Source organism: Ascaphus truei, chromosome 3 (genome assembly GCF_040206685.1).
Source record: "Ascaphus truei isolate aAscTru1 chromosome 3, aAscTru1.hap1, whole genome shotgun sequence".
Classification (NCBI taxonomy): Eukaryota; Metazoa; Chordata; class Amphibia; order Anura; family Ascaphidae; genus Ascaphus; species Ascaphus truei.
In genome coordinates, this window is record NC_134485.1 from 397820723 (window position 1) to 397847289 (window position 26567).

Consider the following 26567-nt stretch of genomic DNA (forward strand, 5'->3'; position numbering starts at 1 on the left):
TAAATTAAATAACAAAACATGATTAACCAAATGTGTTTCTTGGTGTAAACGATCACAGTTATAAATGTGTGAAGCACAGGCTCACGTGGACGGGATGGTTTACAAAGCATCAGTTAACCTGACAGAGAGAAGAAAATTCTTCACAGCGGAGGAGGCAGATCGGGCTGGGGTTCCGATTGCTATTTCAGATGCTTTTACGTTCCGGTTTCAAGATGGGATCAATTGCCCTTTTCACTAAGTTCTTGGCCTAGTGTCTGTTGCTTTTAAATCTAATTAGACTAAGCTCCTCGGAGCAGGGACTCCTCTTCCTTAATGTTACTTTTAATGTCTGAATCACTTATTCCCATGGTCTGTTATTTATATTATCTGTTATTTATTTGATTACTACGTGTATTACTTCTGTGAAGCGCTATGTACATTAATGGCGCTATACAAATAAAGACATACAATACAATTAAAATGAAAATGTAAATAAAACTGATTATATACTCGTGTGTTTTATATGTGTGTGCATGTACACTTAAGAAAAAACGGGACACGTTTTATTTTTCGGCGTATCTTGCAGAAAAATCACTACATTTTCATGAAAATGTAAGCAATTATAGGTCTGTCACATTACTACATTTAAGAATTATTTGATGAGCTAATAAATATTCTTTGGAATTGGTGACGGATTGATGACCACGTCATGTGCATAGTTACACAATGGTGTTTAGCGATGAAGATAAAGACATTATAAAGTACTTGAGACCGAGCAAGAATTATGGTCCCCAAATGCTTCCATAAAATATTTCCTGATAAAAGATGGTCACTAGGAGGACTGGAAAAAACGGATTTGTTAAACAACTTCTCATTCAGGAGTGGGAGCAGCCGGATCAATGCGTTAACAATTATGCAAGCAGGTAGTGGCGTTCTCGTCTTCATGCGTTCGTTCCAGCAGAAGGACATTTTGAACGCACACTTTGAACTCAAACTTCATAGTAGTTTCAGATTAGATTACAACAGTTTAACACAATTATGAGTTACGAAGGAAAAACGCCTGTTTCTCATTTAATGAACATGAACCTACCGCAGGGTATCTGTTTAGTTGTTGACATAATACAGTGATATCAAATCAGTTGATTTGTCTACATTGTGCTACTTACAGTTGTGATGCCCACACCACGTTGTATCATCTTTCAGTCCCAGATTAAGGCAGGAAACATATTATTTTGCTAAATGGGGTTTATTTACAGGGATAAATAATACACAGGCCACCGCCCATTTAAGTCAAAACAAAATCATAAAATAAACACCTACTCCTCTTAGGAGACTAACTATACGTGCAGCTTCAGCCCTTACTCACTGGATGGACAGCTAAGCTTGTTACCACCCCAAGCAGGTACTATTATAGCTTCACATACACAGTCTCTGAACACAGCAATAAAGTGTTTCTCTTATCTGTTTATCCAGGGTATGGAGCAGGCGTCCTCTCTTCAGCACGGTCTCGCGTCCTTCCTTCCTGGGATTAACAACCCAGGAAGTCCCAGCAGGCTCCGCGACTACCGTCCAGCGGGCTTAGGGGGCTGTGCCAGCTTCACATAGCTGGAGAGAACTCTTCTCTGTCCCCTTCTCTGGGACAGCAGTCTCTCTCAATGGCAGGTCTCTGTGTCTGCCTTTAAAACACTTGTTCAATCAGCAGTTCAGTCTGCTCAATTAGTTTGCAGCTGCTGCTGGCTTCTCTAGAGAAATTAACTCTCTGTGCATTGGAAAGTCCCATAGCTGCCCTATTCCAGCACCTAGAGGACAGTGATGGTATCACACAGTATATAGTGTTAATCTACATAACAGACCTACAATTGTGCACATTTTCATGGGGATTGAGTGAGAAATATACAAGATATGATGAAATACAAAAGGGAACCCTTTTTTCCGTAACACAGCATATATAAATGCATAATGAGTATGTATTTGTTTTTAAAGGGTCCATTGGAATGAAATAAAGCATCGATGCTTACCACAAGACTACAGTGTTGCGTTTTCTGCTCAGACCTGCATTGGTGAGTTTGCACTCATTTGTTAGCATATATTTTCTCTGACTGTGATATGCTAAACAGGCGTGTTCAACTCCAATCCTCAAGCCTTCCCAACAGGTCAGGTTTTCAGGATATCCCAGCTTCAGCACAGGTGGCTCAATCAGAGGCTCAGTCTTCGACGGAGCCACCTGTGCTGAAGCAGGGACTGATTGCGCCACCTGTGCCGAACCTGGGATATCCTGAAAACCTGACCTGTTGGGTGGTCTTAAGGACTGGAGTTGAGCACCCCTGTGCTAAAGTATGTTTCTCTTGACTAACCCTGTAGCAAAGAGAATTGTCTTTGGTTTGCTGCCCTCGGTATCCCTCCCATGCTCAGAGCTTCTGACCCATGCCATCAAGTCAACTCAACCAAGTGCTTTATTTACTAACATGTACATTGTATTGAGCTCATGTATTACAGCAAGGCGTGGGATTTACATGCTTCAATGACACTGTACACGTAGGATGTGTGAATGTCCTTGATCTGTGAAAAGCCATTAGCAGTTTTATTTACGTGTCCATTGAGATTAATTCTGTTTAATGCTAAACCAGGGATTACAGAAATCTGTGTCAGATGGCACATGAATCTAAAAAAGGACCAGATTCTCCTTGCGTACTTGCAATATTTGCAAAGCATTTATTTGTAATTGTATGATTTTATGCAGAACATACTTAAAGAAAGATAATCATCGGCGTGTATCTGCTAAAATATTTCAGATAAATAATGTTCATCCAGCAAGATCATATATTGATCCACAACAGCTTTAGTCCTACAAACTATAAAACGCAGCAATCGGTTGTTCAAATCGTTATGTATGTGTGTATATATATATATATATATATATATATATATATAGGTTTGTCGAACACTGCATATATATATCAGAACAAAAGTAATAAATGAAGGTGTTGGTCAAATTAAAATACTAAGGTTACCATGATTAAATCATAAAAGTAAAAAGGTACAGTTATAAACCAATCCAGAAAGTAGTTCAATGAGGAAAGTGTGGTACCACAGATGGCTGCTGCTTCAGTCACTGGTCTTGTCGGCCCTTGGGGGTTGTGTCTAGAAGGTAAGAGCGCAAGAAACTTCCCCTGGCATAATAAAGTCATTTATTAGTTTGACTGTGTGTGTGACAATATATCGCTATGGATAGATGTGCGGTAGAGAGACTTTCATTATAACCCCCTTTATTCAGTTGCTCATACTGTAACTCTCAAAAATGCACTAATCCATCTGAAATTTTGGATTTTAGGTCGGAAAGTTTAAGCACAATCCGTTCAGTCGCATTTGAGTTGCAGGTGAGACAAAATTAGGGGTGTTAAAGGTTTGTAGCATATAGTTTAACATGAGAGGAGGTTTTGCCCCCCTGTAACTCAGGGGAAGGAATGGATTTGTGTGGGGTTTGTGCCTTAGGGGTAGAATTGCTTTTGACAGGTAGGTTTTTAGAAGGATACGGTGTTTTGGAAGGTCAAAAGATAAAAAAAAAAATCCCTGGCCGCACCATCAACTCCAGACGTGTGGGGGAATCTGAAAGCCTCTCCGCACTCACATCTCTCCATCTTGCGGGTTCAAACTACAGATCCCCCTGAGCCTGATGTATGATGGATCCGTCCGCACTGCACATCCTCTGTATGTCAGGCAATTGGCTCTTGACGACAATGGGTTACCATGGTAAAAGATGAGGGGCCATTACTGAGGTACAAAAGATATTAAGGGCAATTGCTGATGTAAAATCAATATGAGGGGCAGTTGCTGAATTAAAATATATACACACACAGTGAGTGTATGTGTGTGTGTGTGTGTGTGTGTGTGTGTGTGTGTGTGTGTGTGTGTGTGTGTGTGTGTGTATCTATCTATCATACATACATATCTCTTCACTCACTCTGTGTATGTATTTATCTATGTATGGTCCATAGGATAAAAAATAAATTCAGTTGAAAAACTTTGCTAAAGTGTAGTTAAGGTTTTGTGAGCAAACCCTTAAAGTCTGCATATTTAGAAGGTTAGGTGACATGCAACCTTAATCCCCCCCCCTTCTCCTCTCCCCCTCCCACTCCCCATGCTTTGCTGATGTTCTCATATATGACGTCACAAATTACATCACTGATGACATCACGTATAACTTGATCCCATCAGTGAAGGTGGGGTGGATAACGGTGATTAATGAATTGGGGCGTATGATTTTCTGGGGGAAAGGGGCACGAGCAGTTTTAGAGGTCACACGCTCTCCTCCAGGACATTTAAATGAAATGCCGGGGAACCGCGCGAGGTCTCCATAATACACTTACCTTACAGCGATGCGTCGTCATGGTAACCCGGCGTCACCATGGCATCGGGACGTCACATGCTGGGGCGCGAGCCACAGAGGAGAGCAGGCAGGGGTGCACACTGGGAAAAGTTTGCGCACCCCTGCTATAACTAACTATATTTACTGAATACAGTAGTGCAGGGGTCCCCAACTTTTTTGTACCCACGGGCTACAATTTTAGTAAACTCAGTAATAGGGGTTAGATGAGCCTGTGGTGGTCCGGTCTAATACCAGTATCCTATTAGGCTGATCTTATTCACTACACGGCATCTGTCTACATTGTTAGCAGTTCTAGCCTTGGGGGAGCAAGGATTTTCTCATTGGTATTTATATTCTGTTACACTGTATTATATGTGCACTTTCCATGTAGCTACTATACGTCCATATTTTGTTAGGTGTACGATGATTTTTTAAAATTTTTTACCATTAAATGTTATATTCTACATAGAACCTACATTCCATATCACCATATATATTCACTACTGTATTCTGTAAATATACTGCAGATTGTGTTTACCATATCCATACACCTAACCATCAAATATCTAGTACCCACTCCTCTCGTGCCTTCATCATTTACACTCGGATCAGAGTGCATGTAACCACCTTGTCTATGGGGTGTTTACCTTGTTGTATGTGTGTCACCTTAACTTCGAAATGTCTAGACTTTTGAAAGGTTTGCTTACAAACCTTAACTTCACATTAAGTGAGTTTTTAAAAAAAAATTGGGAATAGTTTATATTTACACACACACACCTCAAAAATAGAAAAAAGGACGAGTTCATGTATCATAAAAAAAACTATACTTCACCCAAGCACACGGTTTAAGGAGGAAGGCAAAGCGTTGCAAGTTATTCTAATACCAGATTTCACTTAATCATCTACCTTTCAGTGCTTTGTCTTCCTCCTCAAACCATGTGTTTGGGTGAAGTGTTTATGTATATCTCACTCTTCCTTGCCCCACCCCCCTGCACCCCTCTTGACATTAAATTAACCACACTTACCTCGTCCCCCCGTTACCCACACAGACCCGTCGCTCAGTAAGGACCTGACTGGAGCGAGCCTAACACCTCGCAAATCAGGAGTGTGTCTCAGACTCAGTACTCGTGTCGGTCACAGATACACACTGACACACACAGCTGCTGACGGGTGCTGGGAAAAGTCGGTACAGACCCCCTCCCACCTCCCCCTGCCGCTCCAAAGTTTATTTTGTGGGTGTGTATATATAATGTATATTAACAACCCTTCGTTTTCTGACATACTGTATATCATTTGGTTTGTTGCTTTTTGTCTTCTACTGGATATTGTGAGCTTGGTCTTGTCACAGTATCAGCTCCCGCTTTTTGATTACCTGTATTAGACGTTGGTGTCTCATATTGATTTTACGCATATTGTTTTATGTTCTGTGAGGACCAAACAAATAAAACATTGCAAGTCAAAAATTATGAATCTTTCTCTAACTTTTGAAACGACTAGTTTTTCCTTTTGAGGACATGCCTGGGATCTGTGGACACCGAATGAAATAAAGGGTTAATATACCGTTTTCTCCCCGGCTTTCATTAAAGTCTCTGAGCTCGAACATAATCCAAATGCTAAACTATTAGGAATAATGAAGGTGGGTTCCTGATCCATTTGCACACCTGTTTTCACTAGATCAAGAACTTTGTTTAATATCTTTGCTACTAGAGGGGCAGCAAACACCGTCACTTTTGCCAATATACTCTAAACTCTCAAGACCAACACTGGTGTACTACATTGGTGAGCAACAGGTAGCCCCACCGCTGGCCAACCGCAGGAGCCTGCTCTCCCTACCTCCCCCTGTGCGCAGGGACTAGAGATGTTGCTGGTATGGATCGTAGCTTCTTCCCACTCCCTGAGCTGCCTAATGACCGTGCGCTTATAAATACTGTACTGCCCTGCTCTTCTCCTGTGTTACTCATTCATACCCTGTGTAGGGTGGGACCGTATTTGTGTGTGTGTGTGTGTGTGTGTGTATATGTATATATGTGTGTGTGTGTGTGTGTGTGTGTATATATATTTTATTTATTTATTTATTACCGGGCAGAGGGACCGAAACGTCGGTTTGTGTGCCACCTATTTCAATATACTTTGGATTTCTCTACTACTGTGTATGTATGTATGTATGTATATACGTATATATTACACATATATATTACACATATATATTACACATATACACACGCAACCAGAACAAAAATGGATTAGTCAGTCAGAAAAAATAATAATAAATGAAGGTGTTTCTACCCCCCCCCCCCCCTCAGGAGGGCTGAGTCGTCCGCGGTAACTTTGGGACTCAGGAACAGGCTTCTGGGGTCCATACCCCACGTTATACTTAGCAGTGCAGCGCCTCCATCTGCCGTAGACTCCAGGAATATGGAGGCGATCTCCCACGGTAGAACTGTAACTCTTCCCCCCAATTAGATCACACACCAGGCAGGAGGTATATTGCAAAACAGGAACAGGTTTATTACTACTCTTAGTACAGTAAGGTACAGGTACTCAGCAGTCACCTGCCGGATCACAGTCTCGTATATCAGCTCTCCGGTATCACCGGAGATAGTCCCTGGACCGTCACTACAGACCTAGTGCACCTGCAGCCGTCCTAGCTCTTCCCCACATTCCTAGCAGAGGTATAGTCACTCTACTCCTCCCCGGAGGGAAGAGCACATGGGAAGGCCCCAGTCTCAGGCTCCCAGTCGTGACCTGCCTTCCTCATGGGGAAGGAACAACACCAACTTTAGGACGGTCCTGCCCTTAAGTACAGCCAGGGGTGGGCATCCCGATTGGCCCAGCCACAACAGGATATTCCACCCCCTGCTGTCACTCAAGCGCAGCACCATAGGAAGAGGGAAAACCCCATGATAACTACTGGCAAACCTGTGAACACCAGGGTTTACTGCTAGCCCATTGGGTAGATTTATTAGCCAGGGGGTACCCCGCTACAGTTCTAAAGTGATATCCTTTTTGAGGGCTTAAAGACCACATATGTGGCCTGCCACTACTTTACAATATACAATCTTTCGAGACACTCGCTGTACATTTTCAGGCATACGTTGGTACATGAACATCAGAATTTTCCTTGGTATTGGCACTATTCTTATCTGGGCATTTCAGTCTGTCGCAAAACTTTTGGACCACTTTTTACATTTCTAAAACAAATATGTAAAATGGCAGGCAATGTCACAGCCTGCTATCAAATTGCATCTAATAGTAACTTGCTTGTCAGGCTTTGTACTCTAGTGGTTGTATTGCATTCTCTATACTGGCCAACAATAAATGGCTAATAATTATACATCAAATGCACAGGTCATGCTCGGAGGTCCTCAATCTTAAATCCAACTTGTCCCCTTTTGATAGAATCTTTTGAGATCCTTTCTGTGCTTTATGTTCTTCTTCTTCCTTTTTTTTTGTATTGTATTAGGCTTACAATCAGCCTTGTGGCTTCTGAAGTTTAGGGAGATTAATCTAACAGAGATAAATCGCTGTATTAAGGATACAAATACTTGTTAAACAGTTGAATTGCCCATTTTTTTTGTTATGATTACAGGGGGCTACTCAGAAATAAACATACATTTTTCTGCAGTTCTTGATTGCACGGTTTTATTCCACTAATGCACGGAAACTGAACATTGAGATTATTTTGGCATCACTCAACATCTCACTGACTTTATATTCTTGTGCAGTCTGGGAATACTTTCATAATAGCCCTTTCTCCGTTTATTTTATTGTCCAACATAACTATCGTATCATAAAAATCATTAGGATAAGAGCTTGTCTGCTGCCTGCTCGTCCCTGACAATTACTGGGAAGGTATTTGAAAGCAACTTTGCATGTGTATACCATTAAAAGTATTAACTACCCACTTTCTAAAAGATATTAAGCACCAACCTCGTAATCAATTTAAATTGTGTGTGTGTAATCTATATTTTCAGTTTCACATCCATACGTGAGCACACATGCAGGATACGCTAGTTGTAAACTTTTATTTTGAGGCACTGTGGAAGGTTCCCTTGCAAGATTGTCTTGTTCCTTCCAAATGCGCTCCATCCCATCTTTATTCTCCTGTGTAATAGACAGTCTTGGACTTCTAGCTCTATTCCGTTTATTTCAATCATCGTAGAGTTGACATATTTGTTAAACATCACTTTGGTCTTGTGGAGATTCATATGGAGACCCACTTTCTTACTTGCTATGGCGACTTCTCTGATTTGTTGCTGTAGGTCTTCTGGATTTGTGGTTAAAATAACAAGGTTATCTGCAAATCGTAGGTGACTCAAGTATTCACCGTTGATTTTTCTTCCTATATCTGGAACAGTTCTTCAAATGTTGTTGTGACGAGCTCTGGTGATATGGGGTCTCTGTCGCACTCCTTTGCTGCTCCCTAACTTGCTTATATCTTCATATAATCTAATAGTTGATGTGGTATTCTCGTAAATGTTCCTTATAATCCCAATGTACACTTGTACATTTTGGTCTTCTTAATCTATATATATATATTTCTCAAACCGTTGTATGCGTGTCTGTTTGTCCTGTGTCTGCCTGTGTCTAGGGGCAATCGCATTGGACCTTTGGCTCGTCACTCCGCCTCAGGCCAATGAGATGTCTCCCTTGGCCCGCCCGCCTCCGCACACCTCTCATTGGCCGGTGTGGTCATACACACACTCTCACTCACCCTCACACCGCGTGCTCCTCTCCAAGATGGCCTACCAAACGATGTGCAGCAGCCCAGGTAAGACAGTACACCCTGCGCCTCACATCCCTCCCGCAGGCGTGCCACCTTACACCCTGCGCCTCACATCTTACACCCCGCGCCTCACACCCCTTCCGCAGGCGTGCCGCCTTACACCCTGCGCCTCACACCTTACACCCTGCGCCTCACACCCCTCCTGCCTCACACCTTAAACCCCTGCTGCAGAACACCCCTGCGCGTCCCGCCTCAACCGCCCAGGAACAAGCGTCGGAGCAGCCGGCCGGGGGAGCGCACCATTACCTCGCGCCTCAGGCCAGGACCACACATGGCGCTTCCTGCCGCCGCCTGCACGCGCCTCCATTGGCCGGACGACCTATCGGGGGACCAAGCTGCCAGCGGGGGGGGGGGAAGCGGCCGAGCCATCGGGGAACGGGGGGGGAGGGAGAGGCCCGAGCCATCGGAGAACAAGCAGGGGGGGCGGCCAGCCGCCGAGCCTGCGGGGGAACAGACGCCCGGACGTGGGGTGGGGGGCCAAGCGGATACATAAATTATGACAATACATATGCCCCCTGCTCCTCCCCTTCCACTCCCTCCCCACCTCCACTCCTTCCCTCCACCTCCACTCACCCCTCCCTCCACCCCTCCCTCCACCTCCACCCCCACTCCCTCCACCTCCACCCCCCCCTCCCTCCACCTCCACCCCCACCCCCCCCCTCCCTCCGCCTCCTCCACCCCCCCTCCCTCCACCCCCCCTCCCTCCACCCCCCCTTCCACTCCCTCCCCCCTCCACTCCCTCCCCCCTCCACTCCCTCCCCCCTCCACTCCCTCCCCCCCTCCACTCCCTCCACTCCCTCCCCCCCTCACTCCCTCCACTCCTCCACTCCCTCCACTCCCTCCCCACCCTCCACTCCCTCCCCCCTCCACTCCTTCCCCCCCTCCACTCCCTCCCCCCCTACCTCCCTCCACTCCTTCCACTTCACCCCTCCCTCCACTTCACCCCTCCCTCCACTTCACTCCTTCCCCCCTCCACTTCACCCCTCCCTCCACTTCACTCCTTCCCCCCCCCCCTCCACTTCACCCCCCCCCCTCCACTTCACCCCTCCCTCCACTTCACCCCCTCCTCCACTTCACTCCTTCTCCCCACCTTCACTCTCCCTCCCTCCACTCTCCCCCCCTCCTCTCCCCCTCTTCCCCCCCTTCCACTCCACCCGCCTTCCCGCCTCCCCCCCGCCTCTGCCTTTCACCCGACCGCCTCTGCCTTACAGCTGCCGCACGCACTCAACACACACCTGTCGCCACTCACACACCCGCCACACACCTGCTGCCTCCTGCCCATACGCACCGACATCACTGACCCACCGACTCACACCCTAGCAGGACCCCCACTCACAGACAGCACTCACAACCCACGCGCCACCCGCCGCCTCACACCCTAGCAGGACCCCCACTCACAGACAGCACTCACAACCCATGCGCCACCCGCCGCCTCACACCCTAGCAGGACCCCCACTCACAGACAGCACTCACAACCCACGCGCCACCCGCCGCCTCACACCCTAGCAGGACACATTCATCACATTTTTACATCTCTTATGTCACCAAAATATACATTGTACTGTGGTGTCTTTACAATAAACCATTTTTAAACAACAACATCGTATTACATTTTATTCCATCTTTCTTTTCAACATTATTATCCAATCTTTACAACAAATAGTCACCTATTGTTCCACGATTTATAAATAATACTACCTATTACGTATTTACATCCCGGGCAACGCCGGGTATATCAGCTAGTGCCTTTTAAAACAGCTGAAGTGTAGGCAGAATCAAATGCTTTTTCATAATCTACGAATCGTAAGTGAAGTGGTAGATAATATTCATTACTTTGGGAAGTCACTTGAGGGGTGCGTGTTTACACTCACACCGCAAAAAGCCACAATAGCATAATTCTGTTTTCAGGTGATTTAAATATCATAGTTACATAGTAGATGAAGTTGAAAAAAGACATATGTCCATCAAGTTCAACTTACAGTATGCTAAAATTTAGACCCGTAGATACTTATCCTATATTTGTATTTTATAGTATTTTGACCCAGAGGAAGGCAAACAAAATCCCAGAAAGGGGAAATATAAATTCCTTCCTGACTCCAAATAATGGCAATAAAATGTCTCCCTGGATCAACATCCTTCCCATGTTTACTTAATTGGTATATCCCTGTGTACCTTTTTTCTTTCTAAAAAGATGTCCAACCTTTTTTTGACGATATCTATTGTATAATATATTCCACATTTTAACTGCCCTTTCCTTTTTGTTGCGAGTGAGATCTCCTTTCCTTCAATCTTAAGGGATGACCGTGTGCCAAAGTGGGCCGCACCGGTGGCGTCATGGCTTCCTATTGGTCTGCAAGGCAGGAAATCTCTGAAGAGCCAACATATTGTGAACCTTGGTAGCCAAAGTGAGCAGATATCGGCATCTACTTTGGAGGGAGGTATCTCCAGAAAGCAGGGCGTCCCCGGAGCTGAAATTAACAGGGTGCAGGATCTATATGGCTCCCTAAGATGGCGCAGCTGTCCGGGCTCTTGATGACACGGTCCTTTAGGGTAAACAAAGAGAACACGTTGCACAATATTGTAACATTCAGGTGTCTGTCTGCTTTTTTCTTCTGTTTCAGCAGGGGATTGCAACACTTTCTTAGAAATACCCCAAAAATAAACCCTTACTTACAAAGATTTCCCCCTCTAGGGTTGGGCGGTTTATCCCCTTTTTAACTACACAAAAAAACGAACATTTACAATCGATTACAGAATTTATAAGAAGGGTTTTTATTACTGTAGTGGTGTTCCGGGTTCCCCTCTGTACTTTCGCTACGGGGGGCTGTGCAGGGAGCGTCCGGAGGTTCCGCGGCGGCCCGATAGCATAGGGCGCCGCCATGTTGTAATTGGCATTGCGCAATACTCATGTGCGACAGGAGGCACGGAGAGAGTTTGCGCATGCGCAGTGTAAGCGCGCGAACGGCTGGCCAATAGACAGGAGGCTCTGAAGTAAAACTACAATGCCCATGAGCCTCAGCAGAGCCACATGATGCAGGGAGCAAATAGGAGTGGAGGATTGGCTGACAGGCAGGAAAGGGAAGCGTGGGGGAGAGACCACGGTAGCAGAGGGTGATGGAGGAGCAAGGGGAGAGGTTGTGTGTGCAGGGGGTCAGTGACCCACCTGCGTAAGCCAGATTTCCCCCTCAGGCCCCAGTGCAGACCCTGAGTCACCACCAGCTTGTGGTACTGCAGGGAACAGCCCTAGAGAGGGACATCCTATCCCCTTACTGTATTAGCAGACAGGGACACAGTGTTCTTCCTGCGCTGCTGCGTGTTCAGTGGTTTGGGCTCAAGCTGCTGGACATTACCAAACTCGTGAGAGACTACGCTGGATCGGCGGATCCTTTTTGAAGTCTGTTACCGTCTGCTGGAGTGGCCGGAAGGTATTTAATAAGTGCACCAACACCGGTACCTTCAGGCGCTGATCCCGCCTTGGGGGAGGATTCTTTGGGGACCAAGGTTGAGTGACCAAGGGACTGAGTCTATACAGTGGACACGTTGTGGGGTACACGCGGTGGTGGGAAGTGACATTACTCGAGAGTGGCCAGACCACTGGTATATATGTAGCCCTTTTTGTGAACCGGCCTGACCCACCCAATCTCACATTGGCCCCTTGTGGTCTAACCGGTCCCTTTTCTTCCGACACACCTTTTCTAAGGGACTACTGGTAACTGTATCACACCTGTGGCTCCAGGAGATCTGAGCCTCCGCTAGCTGGGAGCCTGGGGAAACCCTTACCATTTACCTGGTGCAGCGCCTCCACTTACCCAGGATCCCCGTTATGAAAGATAGCCCTGGGTAAGAAATACAACACTCATAGATATAATACTAACATTTTACTAACACACAAACAAAGCAGTACACAACATCATAACCTTATGCTCTATCCGCATTACCTCGGCCCAATGTCTGGTGTTCCCACCCAGTGTCCTGTGATCCCCCACACCCAATGTCCCGTACTCCTACGGAGGTCGTGGGTGATTGCGCAGTCACTAAATTAAGCTAGGGCCCAGTTGGTGCACATATATACTTCAGAGGTACCTTCCGAGCACTCCGATGCTCGGGCCTGCAACTCTCTTCTAAAAGGGTCAGACGTCCGTCTGATCCTATCCAGGTACTTCTCTCCGTGGACCCCAACGAGGGTCCCACCGCTTCCCGGGAACTCAACCGAATCACGGCAACACCAACCGCATCACGGGAACAGCAACCGCCGCTATCCCTAACTAACCCTATCAGGACAGGAACCCTAACCTAGGGCCTGTCCCTGATGAACCGCAACCTAGGATGGCTTGGGGAAAACTCCTGGGGCCTGTGGAACAATAACCTGCCCCCCCTCCCCTAGCTACCCAGTCCTATCTGTAACTCTCTAGCTACTCCTAACTCCCAGATGCTAACAACCTGCAGCAGACACACAGCTCTCACTGTCAGCCTGCAGGCATTCACACACGCTGCACACACTGCGCCCAGCACATGCAGCGACACACACACACACAGCTGCACTCACACACAGCCACCTGAATCCCGCAGCAAATCCACTGCTTGCACGCTGTGCCTATTTGCCAGTGCGCACAGCCCTATCCACTGTGGCACTGCCAAACCTGCACCCTCACACACCTAAGGGTGACCTTTCCTATCTAGGGCCGTCCCTTTTCAGTTACCCCCTGCCCTTACCGGGAATTGGGGCCTGCCTGGGGACCTAAGGCGAACCCTTACCTGGTGCCGGAGCCACTCGCTCCCTGCACCCTTCCTACTCCTTCCTTCTCCTCGTCCTGACTGACTCTGCAAAGCCCGGGAAATGTATCTATATTCCCGGGCTGAGCTTCCTCCAGCCCTATTGGCCGCTATCAGGCACCTGGTGCCTGTCTCCCTATGCCTCCTGGGAATTGTAGTTCCCAGGGGCCTGTCTAAGACCTGGGGCCGCGTGCGCGCTTCTCCCGCGCATGCGCGAACGCCTAATGGCCGCCGCAACCTCACTATCCTCTTCCCTACTCTCGCGCGATCTCTCCCTAGCCCTGGGGTCCTATCTCGCGCTTGCCGCCTACTGCGCATGTGCGAGCTAACGCGCAATGGCGGCGCCCTCTGTACAAGCCGCCGAGCCGGTGGCAACGCGATCGCGGCCCTAGCAACGGCCCGATCGCGTCCCCGGCAACCGGCCTGCGCCTCACAGTCCCGCTCTGCTCCCTGCACTGGCCCCCTCCCTCGCGTTCTCCCGGCGGGTCCACCGCTGCCTCCGGCGGCACCCGCGACCACCCGGTAAGCGCGGAGGGGGGTCAGGGAGTCAAATTTTACCTCGGGGCTACATATAATTAGAGTATCAGCTATTCATGTACTGTGATTATATGTGTTTTATTCTTGATAGGTGTAAGCTAAGGTTTTGCAGTCACTTGCTAGTAAAAGGTTACAACGTTGTGGCTTGTTATCATTATTCTTACCTAGGGGAATCTCACTTATTGGGGATCCTGGGTAAGTGGAGGCGCTGCCAAGACCATATTGTTACCCCAGGCTCCCTGTTAGTGGAGGCCCAGATCTCGCTGAGCCAGCAGGTACCTACAGCATTAGTAGCCTCTATATCAGCAGGAAAGGGGGCTACATTACGGTGAAGGGGCGTCCTCCCCTGACTGGATGGAGGGAGCAGCGGTGCTCCAGGCTCTAAGGCCGAGTCCATAGAAGGACAGGCCGCGCTGAGCCGTGCGGACGCTCCGCGCTGAGCCCCTGCATCCTCAATGAGGGGACTCACGCGAGCGTCCGCAGGCGTGCTGAGGCGCTGGAGTTTTCAGCCGACAGCCAAGCTGTTTTTCAGCGCACTGTCGGCTGAAAACATCCAATCAGCGCGGAGCTGCGTCAACGTCACTTCGGTGCGTCGCGGGCGATTGGCCCAGTGACATCACTGCCCCGCCTCCCTCAGTCTTCCCCCGCCTCCGATCGCGCAGATTTCAGCAGGCAAGCCTCAGCGTCAGCGCGGCTCGGCTCAAACCTCTATGGCCCCAGCCTAAGAGCGAGTGAGGCAGCAAACCTAACAGCCATAAATACCTGTTCAGCAATTAGGAGAGCAGGTGAGAGAAATTACAACCATTGTGAACTCTGGTTTGTATTTTCCATCCACCAGCCTCAGTAAAGCTGTGGGGTGGATCACACTGGCATTTGTAATGTCTGCGTTCTGATGTGGGTTTTTTTATTTTTAACCGCCCTGTCATAGTTTATCTCGCCAGCTATGAAATCTCTGTTGGCCTTAGCCTTTATTATTACATTGATACCGTGAGACGGGGCTCCCTGGCACCAATAATCTGAAGAGAAAAAAAACCCTGCAGGTTTTGTGTTTTAGGGATCCCCATGATTTGCTTACCAAGTCTCCTCAGCAGGCTACACAATTGGGCTCTTATTCAGTCTGCTGTGAAGCCGTCCTTCCCTTGCTCTGGAAAATGTCAGCACCTAATAAAATGAATGCTGCCTACATTTTACCAAGCAAGAGGAAGCCCGTCACGCAGCATATTGAATAGGGACCTTAAAGAACAGTCTATCAACTGCTTAAAACTGAGCTCTTAATGTTAGAAGACTGCACAATGAGCTAAAGACCCAGTCAGACATAAGGATGCTTTGGCTGTGCAGGCTGTTGCTTTTCTACACATTAATTTCTTGCTGCATATAGCAACCTGACAATATGAATGTCAAATCTACCTTTGTTAATATCCTTCAGTGAAGCGTTTAGAAGCGTTTGGGGAAAAGTCAGGGACATGGTATATATTCATATACTCCATTTGCGAGCAAACTGCAGACTCGCCACGGGAGTGGATACCAGTGTGCCCTTACATGGGATATCTACCTTTACCAATATCCCCCTTTGAAGCGCTGAACACCATTATTAGATGTATAATTTCTCACTAATTATAGACAGTAATGTACAATACTTAGCGTCTGTCATCACAGTAGAAGATTTAGATTTGTAACATTACCACTGCTTAAGTAAGGGGTTTCATATATATGTCCCAACACCTTTTATCTCTCTAGTATCAGTCGCATAGTTTACTTATAATAACCTACATTATTAACAGGAGAGTGCACTTTAGGGGGTTTCTGTATCTCTACTACAACCCCCAATCTGTTTGTCAACCTGAAAATATGCAAACCCTTTATACGTACAGAACAGTATCTTGTCCTTGATCATACTGCATTCACGCCTCCACTTACATTAATGTACTGTATGTTGTATGAGGCATTGTATTAGTGTGAACCATTCTATGATGTGACTGCATTACCCATTCACTAGAGTGGCCTGCAGCCTAGAGAATTATCATCTCTCTTGCTTATTGTGAACTGGGGTTCTCGAGAATTTAAATTATGCATTTCCTGGTACGTTAGAGAAAGACGGTGGGGGGGGGGGGGAAATGACTGCAGAGGGATTGAGTGCTGGAGAGCGCCCTGTTACGAGTCCAGTGTTCTATTGGTTTGTCTGTGTGTGGCTTCGTGGCAGCCGTGTTGATTTCCTCGAAAGAAGAAAAATAATGTAACCAGGGGAAATCGGGGGCCTTTTTATTTTTGTTGCGTGGGGCTATAATTTTCCGGGTGTAAATTGGCTTAAAGCTGCAGTTCAGGCAATATCCTGCATGTGTTTTTTTTTTTAATAAATCAGTTCTGTAGTAAGAAGAAATACTTTTAGCATTTTCTGTTTTTAAACAACTTTGAAAGACCAATTTTCTTGTATTCTATTTTAACAACCATTTGCTAAGGCACTGCCCCTTCATGTCCTGTCACAAGCCCTGGCACAGCCCTTTGTCAGCCCTGCCCTCCCTCTAGCACATGTCAGTGCAGGAGTACAGAAACAGAGGAAATACATTCCCCATATTTAAAGATGTCGCCAAACTTTGCCGATCAATAGACGGAGAACGAATTGACCAGCAGCTATGCAGTTCTTTAGGTAAGTAGAGATTGCCCACATGAAACTATTGAAGTAAAAAAAAAAAAACTATAATTTTTTTTTTTTTTAAAGCCTGAACTGCAGCTTTAATAGATGATTTTCTATCAGGTTCTTGATCACCTGGAAAGGTCCAGTGAACAACTACATTGAGATAATTTAGACTTTTAATTAATTAAATGTTATGATGATTTTTATGATCTTTGCCTAATAACTGTTGTGATGAGACTGAACATGTTTTTATTTTCATCGGGTCCTTTGAAGTTCATTAGTGTTAGATAATGATTGTCATTCACTGGAATGGAAAGAATGTAAGGTACAAGTCACAAATAAGTACATTTGTTAATGCTGGTTCAATCTTTCTAAAGAATCCTGTTACCTTCATAAGTTATTAGAAATATCTATTTATCTATATCTCCTGATACATGGGACTACCCCTTTAAAGAGGCAATACAAGCGGGCGAATCTTCTTGCAATTTTTGTATTTAAATAATAATAGGATTGGAGTAGGGGGTCTCCGGAGCTGAACCTCATTAATTTCAGGTCCGGGGACCCCCTTCCAGAGATGCTTCTCTCAGAAGGATACTTGCCCCTATCTCCTGCAAGTTTAAAACTAACGTGTCACGTGAGCCAATAGGAAGCCAGGGTCACCTGATGACATCACGGCTTCCTATTGGCTCGCAGGGTTTTGGAGCTTTCAAAAGCGGCCATTACATGAACAGAGCTAGTGAGCTGAAGCAGCTACCAACACATACTACGGAATTAAGTATCTCTGGAAGCAGGGGGTCCCGGAGCTGCAATTAACATGGCACAGTTTCGGAGACCCCCTACTTCAATCCTATATTAAAAGTAAAAAAAATCCCCCGCTTGGATTGCTTCTTTAAACTGGGGTGAAATATGTGACAGCTCACACTTGCAAAAAATCCCCTTGATGCCGTGTTCCATATTAACAGGAGAACTTCTGCCAGTTCTGGCTTTCAAATCTCCCAACTCAATTTAAAAACTGCTCTGGTTGACATGTTAAGTTGATCTGGAGCCAGACTGTAACCTTAATCAAACTGCATAATTAACATCCCTCTGTTTGTTACTGTCTGTGAAGCTCCACAACCTGCATGTTGCTTTTCACTGAAGGGATAGTTCCACCCAAGACCAAAGGGAAGAGGCAGCTGCATGTTTAATAGGTTAATTTATTCCTATTTATTTTTTTATAAAGGTCTCTTCATCGGATATCACCTCTGCAATCTCAGTTATGCACTATACAAAAACATGTCCAATTTGATATTTTGGTGCATATTGGTTACAAACTACAATACACCTTTTACTCTTTCAGGGACTGCTACTAATAACTTTAAAAATAAATAAAAGCAAGTTAGCCTGATGAGTCCTGGAGGAGAATACAAACCTCTGCAACAAAGTCACATTTTTATTTTAAGTGGGATTACCGGCCATATTTACGGAGTAGACGGGTGAGCAAACTGGGGAGACGCGCCCCCTAGGGGTTGGCGCGACGCTTGCAGAGGCCCTACGCTCTTCCCCCGAAGCATTTAAATGAAATGCCGGGTGACTGCATGAGGCTTCTGTAAGTTCCCTTACCTTGTTACAGACGGCTGCGGCGATGCGTCGCCATGGCAATGTGACGTCACATGACCCCGTGGCATCATTTGATGACTCCAGAGACAAGGTGGGGGGGAGGGGGGAACAGGCAGGGGGCCGCAGACTGAAAGATTTGCGTACCCCTGCCACAGAACACTGTCCAGGGCTAGCACACTCCTTATTCACTTGAGTGGCTGTCTTATGGTATAGCACACATGGCAAATAAGTCCTAGATATACTCACGGAGCAATAAAGAATTAGAGAAAACGTTCCAGAGAGAGGTGCCTATCTCAGAGCCACTGTAATAATATAGAGTGCACGATAAAAACGAGAGAGCGCACGGTACTATAGCCTCCTTGCCTCTGTAACCTCTATTCACAAAGCGCCACATCTTATCAGCCATCTTCTGGAGCAAACCAACTGCCATTTTGTTTTGGAGGAGCAGGCAATCTATCAACATCTATCTACATAGAGGTCAGGTTTTCAGGATATACCAGCGTCAGGACAGGGGCTCAATCAGCAGATCAGTCGCAGACTGAGCCACCTGTGCTGAACCAGGAACTGATTGCTCCACCTGTGCTGAAGCAGGGACCGATTGAGCTACCTGTGCTGAAGCAGGGACTGATTAAACCACCTGTGCTGAAGCATTTGGGCCAATTACCTATAGATGTAGTTAGCATTGCTTTTTTCGGCGCCCATGACTGTGACTATTGCGGCCCCGCAGAATGAATGCTGCGGGCGTGGGGGGTTCCTGGTGAAATGACCGGACACCACCGCAGTGCCGCCGCGGCTGCCACCTCCCCAGTGCCGCGTTTTCCGGGAGTTTCGGTCGCGGCGCTCAAAACAGTAAGAGCTGATTACATCTGTAATTATTAAAGAACTATGTTTGGCTGGAACATGCACACTCATTAAAATGCCAACATTTACAAATACAGCGTAGCTTTTAACCCAATCGCTGTATTGTGTGCTCGGGTGCTAGATCAAACTAATGAACATCGGTGAAGGTTTCTGTGCAGAAACACAAAGCAGTGTCGTTTTGTTCTGACCTTGCGAGTAATGTCTTGCAAGCTGGATGTTTTGGCTATTTTGGACATATACTGTGAATCATTGGCAGGAAATGCAGTGTTTAGGAATTGCAAATTGCTGGATTTCAATAGAGATCTGGAAGAAACCCCATGGAACTGTTTTTTTAATTTTTTTATGAGGGTCATCACTTTTGTCAAAGATTGAGTGGCGAAATGATTCTTTACAAGAACACGTTATGAGTCCTATGTTGAAACCTCTGCGTTAAAATATCGATTAGAAGTGAAGTGTCCTGAGTATATTGGAAGCTTGAGGAATGTCAAACGCATAAGACACTGCAGGACATCCCAGAAGTAATTGAATAAGAGCTGATATAATGGAGTTTTTAAGACCTATGAAAAAGATGTCCACTTAATAAGAATTAAAAAAAAAAAAAAATCAATTTAAAAAAAAAAATGTGTAAATATGTTCGAAACCTTATTTGTTTGGTATTTCTGCCAAAACAAATAGTCAATTATTGGCAAAAGTCCAGTGTTAAAAAGGCTGGTGACATTGTCCTTGTCATATAGAGATGAAAGCCTCAAAGTGCCTTTTCATGGGCGACTTCCTTATGCAATGTCTAGAGACCTTTTATTTGGTTAACAATGTTTTAAACATGGGAACGTCCGGTTTAAACCTTTTGGGGATTTGTCGTTTATCATTAGGATTTTAAAAGATTAAAAAGATTTTAAAAAAAATAGAGTCGTACGTGAAATAAAATTGATCTTGCTCCAGGTTTTGACCGGTATTGCCATTAACTCCTTGGCTACCAAAGGCAGCAATGCCTTGCTGAAGAGATCCAAGGATGGGGGCTGCCCTTTTGTTAGTTGACTGTGTACAAACATTGTTCCCCACCATATATTGGTGATGCGTCTCTTGTTGGTTATTGTACTATGGCTTAGTCCCCCTGTTAAATATCTTGAGAAGCTGTTAAAGCTGCAGTTCAAGCTCCGTTTTTTTATTTTTTTTAAGGTTTTTTTTTTCTACTTCAATAGTTTCATGTGGGCAATCTCTACTTACCTAAAGAATTGCATAGCTGCCGGTCAATTCGTTCTCAGTCTATTGATTGGCATAGTTTGGCGACATCTTTAAATATGGGGAATGTAAATGGTTGCTATAGCAACAAGCATGCTTTTAAAAATAGAATACAAGAAAATTGGTCTTTCAAAGTTGTTGTTTTTAAAACAGAAAATGCTAAAAGTATTTTTTCTTACTACAGAACTGATTTATTAAAAAAAAACACACATGCAGGATATTGCTTGAACTGCAGCTTTAACACAGTTACATTGCTCCTGTCCACTACATTGCATTCCAATCCATAGGTTAATTGTTCATGGTTATATTAATGTTGAACATATCGAGTGTTGGGGAACATTGAGAACATACAGCAAGTGTAGCCGACTCCAGTCCTCAAGGGACACCCAACAGGTCAGATTTTAAACCTGACCTGTTGATGGCCCTTGAGGACTGACATTGGCCACCCCTGACATACACCAAATCAAATCTGAAAAGAGCTACAAAAGGTTTAGTCTAAGTAGAAGGTATTTAGGAAGTGAAAGTGTACACAGTTAAAGTCCTTGAGCACAGCTGAAGTTAAGATGTTTGTAGCATGGATAGCACCATCTCTATTCTTGCAATACATTGCAAAGCAAGGACATCAAGGGTCGCTGCAGCATCTATTGACCCTTTCAGTATCAGTATGTCTTGTGGTGCATTTTTGCACATAGGTCATGTGATCACATGGCCATGATTCCGTCCTTGGCTTCCTTGAACAGAATAGAAATTGCTCAGCCACACAGAATGGCTTGAGACACAAGACTGGTGACTGGGCTCATGTACCATTCCTAGAATGGCATGGCTCAAAGGGTTCAGAATCGATATTGGATGTAAGCCTATGGGAACAGGCCCCTCTCTACCAGTACCAGTGTATTGTAGTGTTGTCGTGTTATTGTCATGACACCCCTTTGTACTGCACTCCAGAATAGGTTGGCACTTTATAATAATAGAAATAACGTCGTAGTGAATATTTCCCCTATTCTCACATCTCTTATGTGCTGGTGAAAAAACATGGGGTTTGCCGCTGGCCGTTTAATGAGGGTTATTTATGCTCCGCTCATCTTTCTGCCATGTAAATATATTTGTACTTTTTATCTTTTGTATTGGTTTATTGGTCACTGCCTGTAAAGTGTTTTTAATGAGGAAAAATGTATTAGCAGGATGAAATCTGGTTAATTGCTCACTTGGTTGCATATGAATGAAATGAAAGTACTTCCAATTGGGCAGAGGGATTTAAATGAGTAGTCTTATTTTTTTTCCCCTTGCAACGAATTAGCAAACTACAGTGTGAAAAAATAAAATCATTATTTTATATTAGTGTCACACATTTAAATGATGTGGTTTTTAAAAGAGATTTCAGCTATGCAGCCTTGCTCCGTTATCCAATTAGAGCGTTTTAAATGCCTAAATAATTGCATCTGTATTTCATGAGTCGATCCGAGAGAATTTTAGTGCTCGTAATTGAAGTGACATTAAATTTGCATGTTTTAATTGCTAACTGGTATTTCAATAAGACACTATTTAATAATTACATTTTGTCTGTACAATGTTTAGAAGTTTTCCTATGTGTATAGTCATAGAGATGGACATGGATAGTGTTGTTCTAATTGTGTACGTGAGCTATACATCTGGTTTCCTGGCATGTCCTGGAAAAGTACAGAGATAACATTGGCTCAGCGTCACACTGATTGCAAGTGACCCAGTTTGTGCAGTCAAGCCCAATCCCCTGACCATTATGATACACACCTTACTTCTTGGCCTTAATATGTTATGACATAGAACCAGGGAAGTGGAATGAGGCAGGTAATGGCCACTTGGGTTACGTATGGTATGTGAATATAAAAATGTATCAAACAGGCACTCGCAATACAGATAGTATCTGTATTCACAGGCCTTCCTTATTCATCTGAGCATCCTAATTTCCCATATCTACTATATAGTTCTGAAAGCATTGTATGTATGTATGTTTCACTGTGTTCCCTGTCCCTAGCGGCAATCTCATTGGTCCCTTGGCCCGCCCGCCCCCGCACACCTCTCATTGGCCTCACACACTCACACCACCCCCTTGGCCTGCCCCCCACACCTCTCATTGGCCTGAGGCGGAGTGACGGGCCAAAGGTCCAAAAAAAACCACACACACCTCTCTCTGTCCTCTCTCCCCCCACCCCCCCCATCACACTCACCTCCCCCCCTCCCCGGTGCTCCACTCACCTCCCCGCCTCCCCTCCCGCTCCACTCCCTCCCGCTCCACTCACCTCCCTCCCGCTCCACTCACCTCCCTCCCGCTGCACTCCCTCTCCACTCACCTCCCTCCCGCTCCACTCACCTCCCTCCACCTCCCTCCCGCTCCACTCACCTCCCTCCCGCTCCACTCCCTCCCGCTCCACTCACCTTCCACTCCCTCCCGCTCCACTCACCTCCCGCTCCTCTCACCTCCCTCCCAGGCGCGGGGACAGGCAGTGGGCAGGGCAGCCTGCCGCTGCCACGCAGCACCTAAGATGGCGGCGGACGGAAGGACCCCCTTCCTCCCTTGCGGACTAAGTAACATGGCGGCGGCCGGAAGGAGAGGTCCCGCTCCACTCACCTCCCTCCCGCTCCACTCACCTCCCGCTCCACTCACCTCCCTCCCGCTCCACTCCCTCGCGCTCCACTCACCTCCCTCCCCGGCGTGGGGACAGGCAGTGGGCAGGGCTGCCTGCCGCTGCCACGCGGCACCTAAGATGGCGGCGGACGGAAGGAACCCCTTCCTCCCTCGCGAACTAAGTAACATGGCGGCGGCCGGAAGGAGAGGTGACGTGTGTGTGTGTGTGTGTGTGTGTGTGTGTGTGTGTGTGTGTGACACTGTGTGTGTGACACTGTGTGACACTGTGTGTGTGTGTGACACTGTGTGTGTGTGTGTGTGTGGGACACTGTGTGTGCCCCCCCCTCCTGTCCACTCTCCTCCCCCTCCTGTCCACTCTCCTCCCCCTCCTGTCCACTCTCCTCCCCCTCCTGTCCACTGTCACCCCCCTCCTGTCCACTCTCCCCCCCCTCCTGTCCACTCTCCCCCCCCTCCTGTCCACTCTCCTCCCCCTCCTGTCCACTGTCCCCCCCCTCCTGTCCACTGTCCCCCCCCTCCTGTCCACTGTTCCCCCCCCTCCTGTCCACTGTCCCCCCGCTCCTGTCCACTGTCCCCCGCCCCCCCCCTCATGTCCATTGCCCCCCGCTCCTGTTCACTGCCCCCCTCCTGTCCACTACCCCCCTCCTGTCCACTACCCCCCCTCCTGTCCACTGTCCCCGTCCCCTCCTGTTCACTGTCCCCGTCCCCTCCTGTCCACTGTCCCCGTCCCTCCCCTCCTCCTGTCCACTGTCCCTCCCCCCACCTTTTCCTAGCGGCAAATTTAACTCACGGGCAACGCCGGGTCTCTCAGCTAGTGAGTAGATAAAGATGAAAAACGGAATACAACCATAAAGAACGGGAGAGGGGGGGAAGAGAAACAATCACGAGGTGACCCTAATACAAATGGACAATGTGACATTACCATGTGATTTTTTTTTATTGGGGTTACAGTACCTTGTGATTTGTTTTTGTTTTTGTTTCCGTTCTTTACGGTTCTATTCCGTTTGACATCTTTATCTACTTGGATTTTCATCTCGATGGATTGCACACCTGACATTGCAATCTGACATTATGCATGTTATTACATATTCCGAATAGAACAGGCTGTGCTTATTGCTCAGCACACATTTCCATGATTTATTTTGCAAAATAAAATCAGTATATACGGAGTTCTGTTCTTGGCTGGTGAATGTCGGGTATAATACACACCACATAACCAATCCGTTTCTTTGTTCATCTACCAGGTAGGTCTATTCTAGGTTCAAGGGAATTGAAGCAGTTATTGTATTCGGAAGAAAATAACAGAATGACATTTATGGCTTTTCCCCTGTACCGCGATTTTAAATGGGTTCCACCCGAACACACGGATGCAGGTTACGTGCAGGTTTTGTAAACTACTTCATAGATTGCAGTGACTTCGGATGGCTATTGAATGAATTGGACTAGATGTTTAGATGGCATATATGTAGCTCAACGGGCAGGTGGGAGGGGGAAGGGTTTAGTTAGCTTTTGACAAAATAATCCTTTAAAGCAACAGTCCCCATTTATTTCCTACCTTTTTATAATGGGAATACGATTTTATTTTTACAGCATTGGAACCACGCCATTTTCAGGTCTGCGAATGCCTCCGCCCCATCTCCCTAGGTTCCCACAGATACCAGTTAATTCACAGAGTTTAAATATCTCTCTTGGGGAAACAAAATGGCTACCAAATGTCATCAAATAGGAAGCCACAACATCATCGGGAGTGGCTTCCTATTGAACAGCCACTTAACTCCCCTTTAAAAACCAGGAAGTAATAGCAATAACCTCACTACTATTTCAGGTACTAGTCAGGTACTAGGGCAGGGGTGGCCAACTCCAGTCCACAAGGGCCACCAACAGGTCAGGTTTTCATGATATCCCTGCTTCAGCACAGGTGTTTCAGTCTTTGACTGAGCAACTGGTTGAGCCACCTGTGCTGAAGCAGGGATATCCTGAAAACCTGATCTGTTGGTTGCCCTTGAGGACTGGAGTTGGCCACTCCTGGACTAATGATTAGGCAGGTATTCTGAAAACCGCACAGAAGCCGTATAAAAAGTGTGTTGCATATAATATTCACTATAACGTGAACATCCTTTAGGGTTGTGCAGTGTTCAGCTGTGAATGGGTTACAGCAGCAATCTTGTCTATTTTACATATATATTTGTACAGAATTTGAACCGCACTCTTTGGGCACAGGAAGCCCTAGGTCCCAGAGATACCTGCCGCTTTAGTTGGTGGTCTTCCTTGATGGATTTTCAACGATGGCGCCTATGCTCACTCAGTAGGAAGCTGGATCCCCTCCAATAACTTTGCGGCTTCCTAATGTGGCCCCCCAAGTCCCTTGGAGCTTGGCGGCTTTAGGATTTCCCTAGTCGGAGCAGAAACACCAGCAACTAACCCAATAAGTCTTTCAGGAACAAGGGGATCCCCATAGCAGAAAATGGTACTGTTTATCTTGGGGAGAAGGGAGGGGGGCAAATTGATGTTAAAAATAACAATGAAATAAGAGTAGGTAGGATTGCTGCATTAATAGCCCACATATTAGAGAAATTAAGGAGATATAAAATGGTAGACTAATCAATAATCTGTGCTGGATGATACATTGATGGATAAATAATGTTTGTGTGTAAATAGAGGGTTTTATAGTGACATAAATGCTGCTGTTTCAGTTTATAGTTTAAAACTGATTTTTGCATCGTTTTGCGCTGATTGTTCATACTGAGCCATTATTTAGCAAAGCCATTTATCCGCTCGGCTTAATGGTCTATTGCAGTGATTCTCAGCCAGCGCATCACTGAAATTTACATAGCAAGAAAATAATGTCTGGAGAAGAGGATATTGGGACATTCATATTTTGCTGAACACAAAGAGAAAACAAACTGTGAAACTATGAATTGTTTCTCTGGCATGAAACAATATGATGTAAATAGAGGGAGTCTGTATTGCTCACATCCTGGGGGAGAGCTCTCAATGTAACCTTGACTTTCATTTACCTTTTATTGGTTAATATTCAGTCTCTATATTAACACATATATAATATTTACGGGCGCGTGTTGATATTTTGCTAATAGGGCTCAGATGGGGTTTGTGATATTTAATGACTGACAGATATTTTTCACATTTATTGTGGTGACATGAGTGTATATTTAAT

General features: G+C 45.9%; 1 long non-coding RNA gene across 1 annotated transcript in view; it reads left to right on the forward strand.

The window, feature by feature from the left end:
- LOC142490347 (uncharacterized) overlaps window positions 1–26567 on the forward strand; it is a 56614-nt gene that overhangs the window by 20617 nt on the left and 9430 nt on the right. The window contains exon 2 of the long non-coding RNA XR_012800034.1: window positions 1963–2039. This is a non-coding gene — a long non-coding RNA (uncharacterized LOC142490347). The remainder of the gene's footprint in view (window positions 1–1962; window positions 2040–26567) is intronic.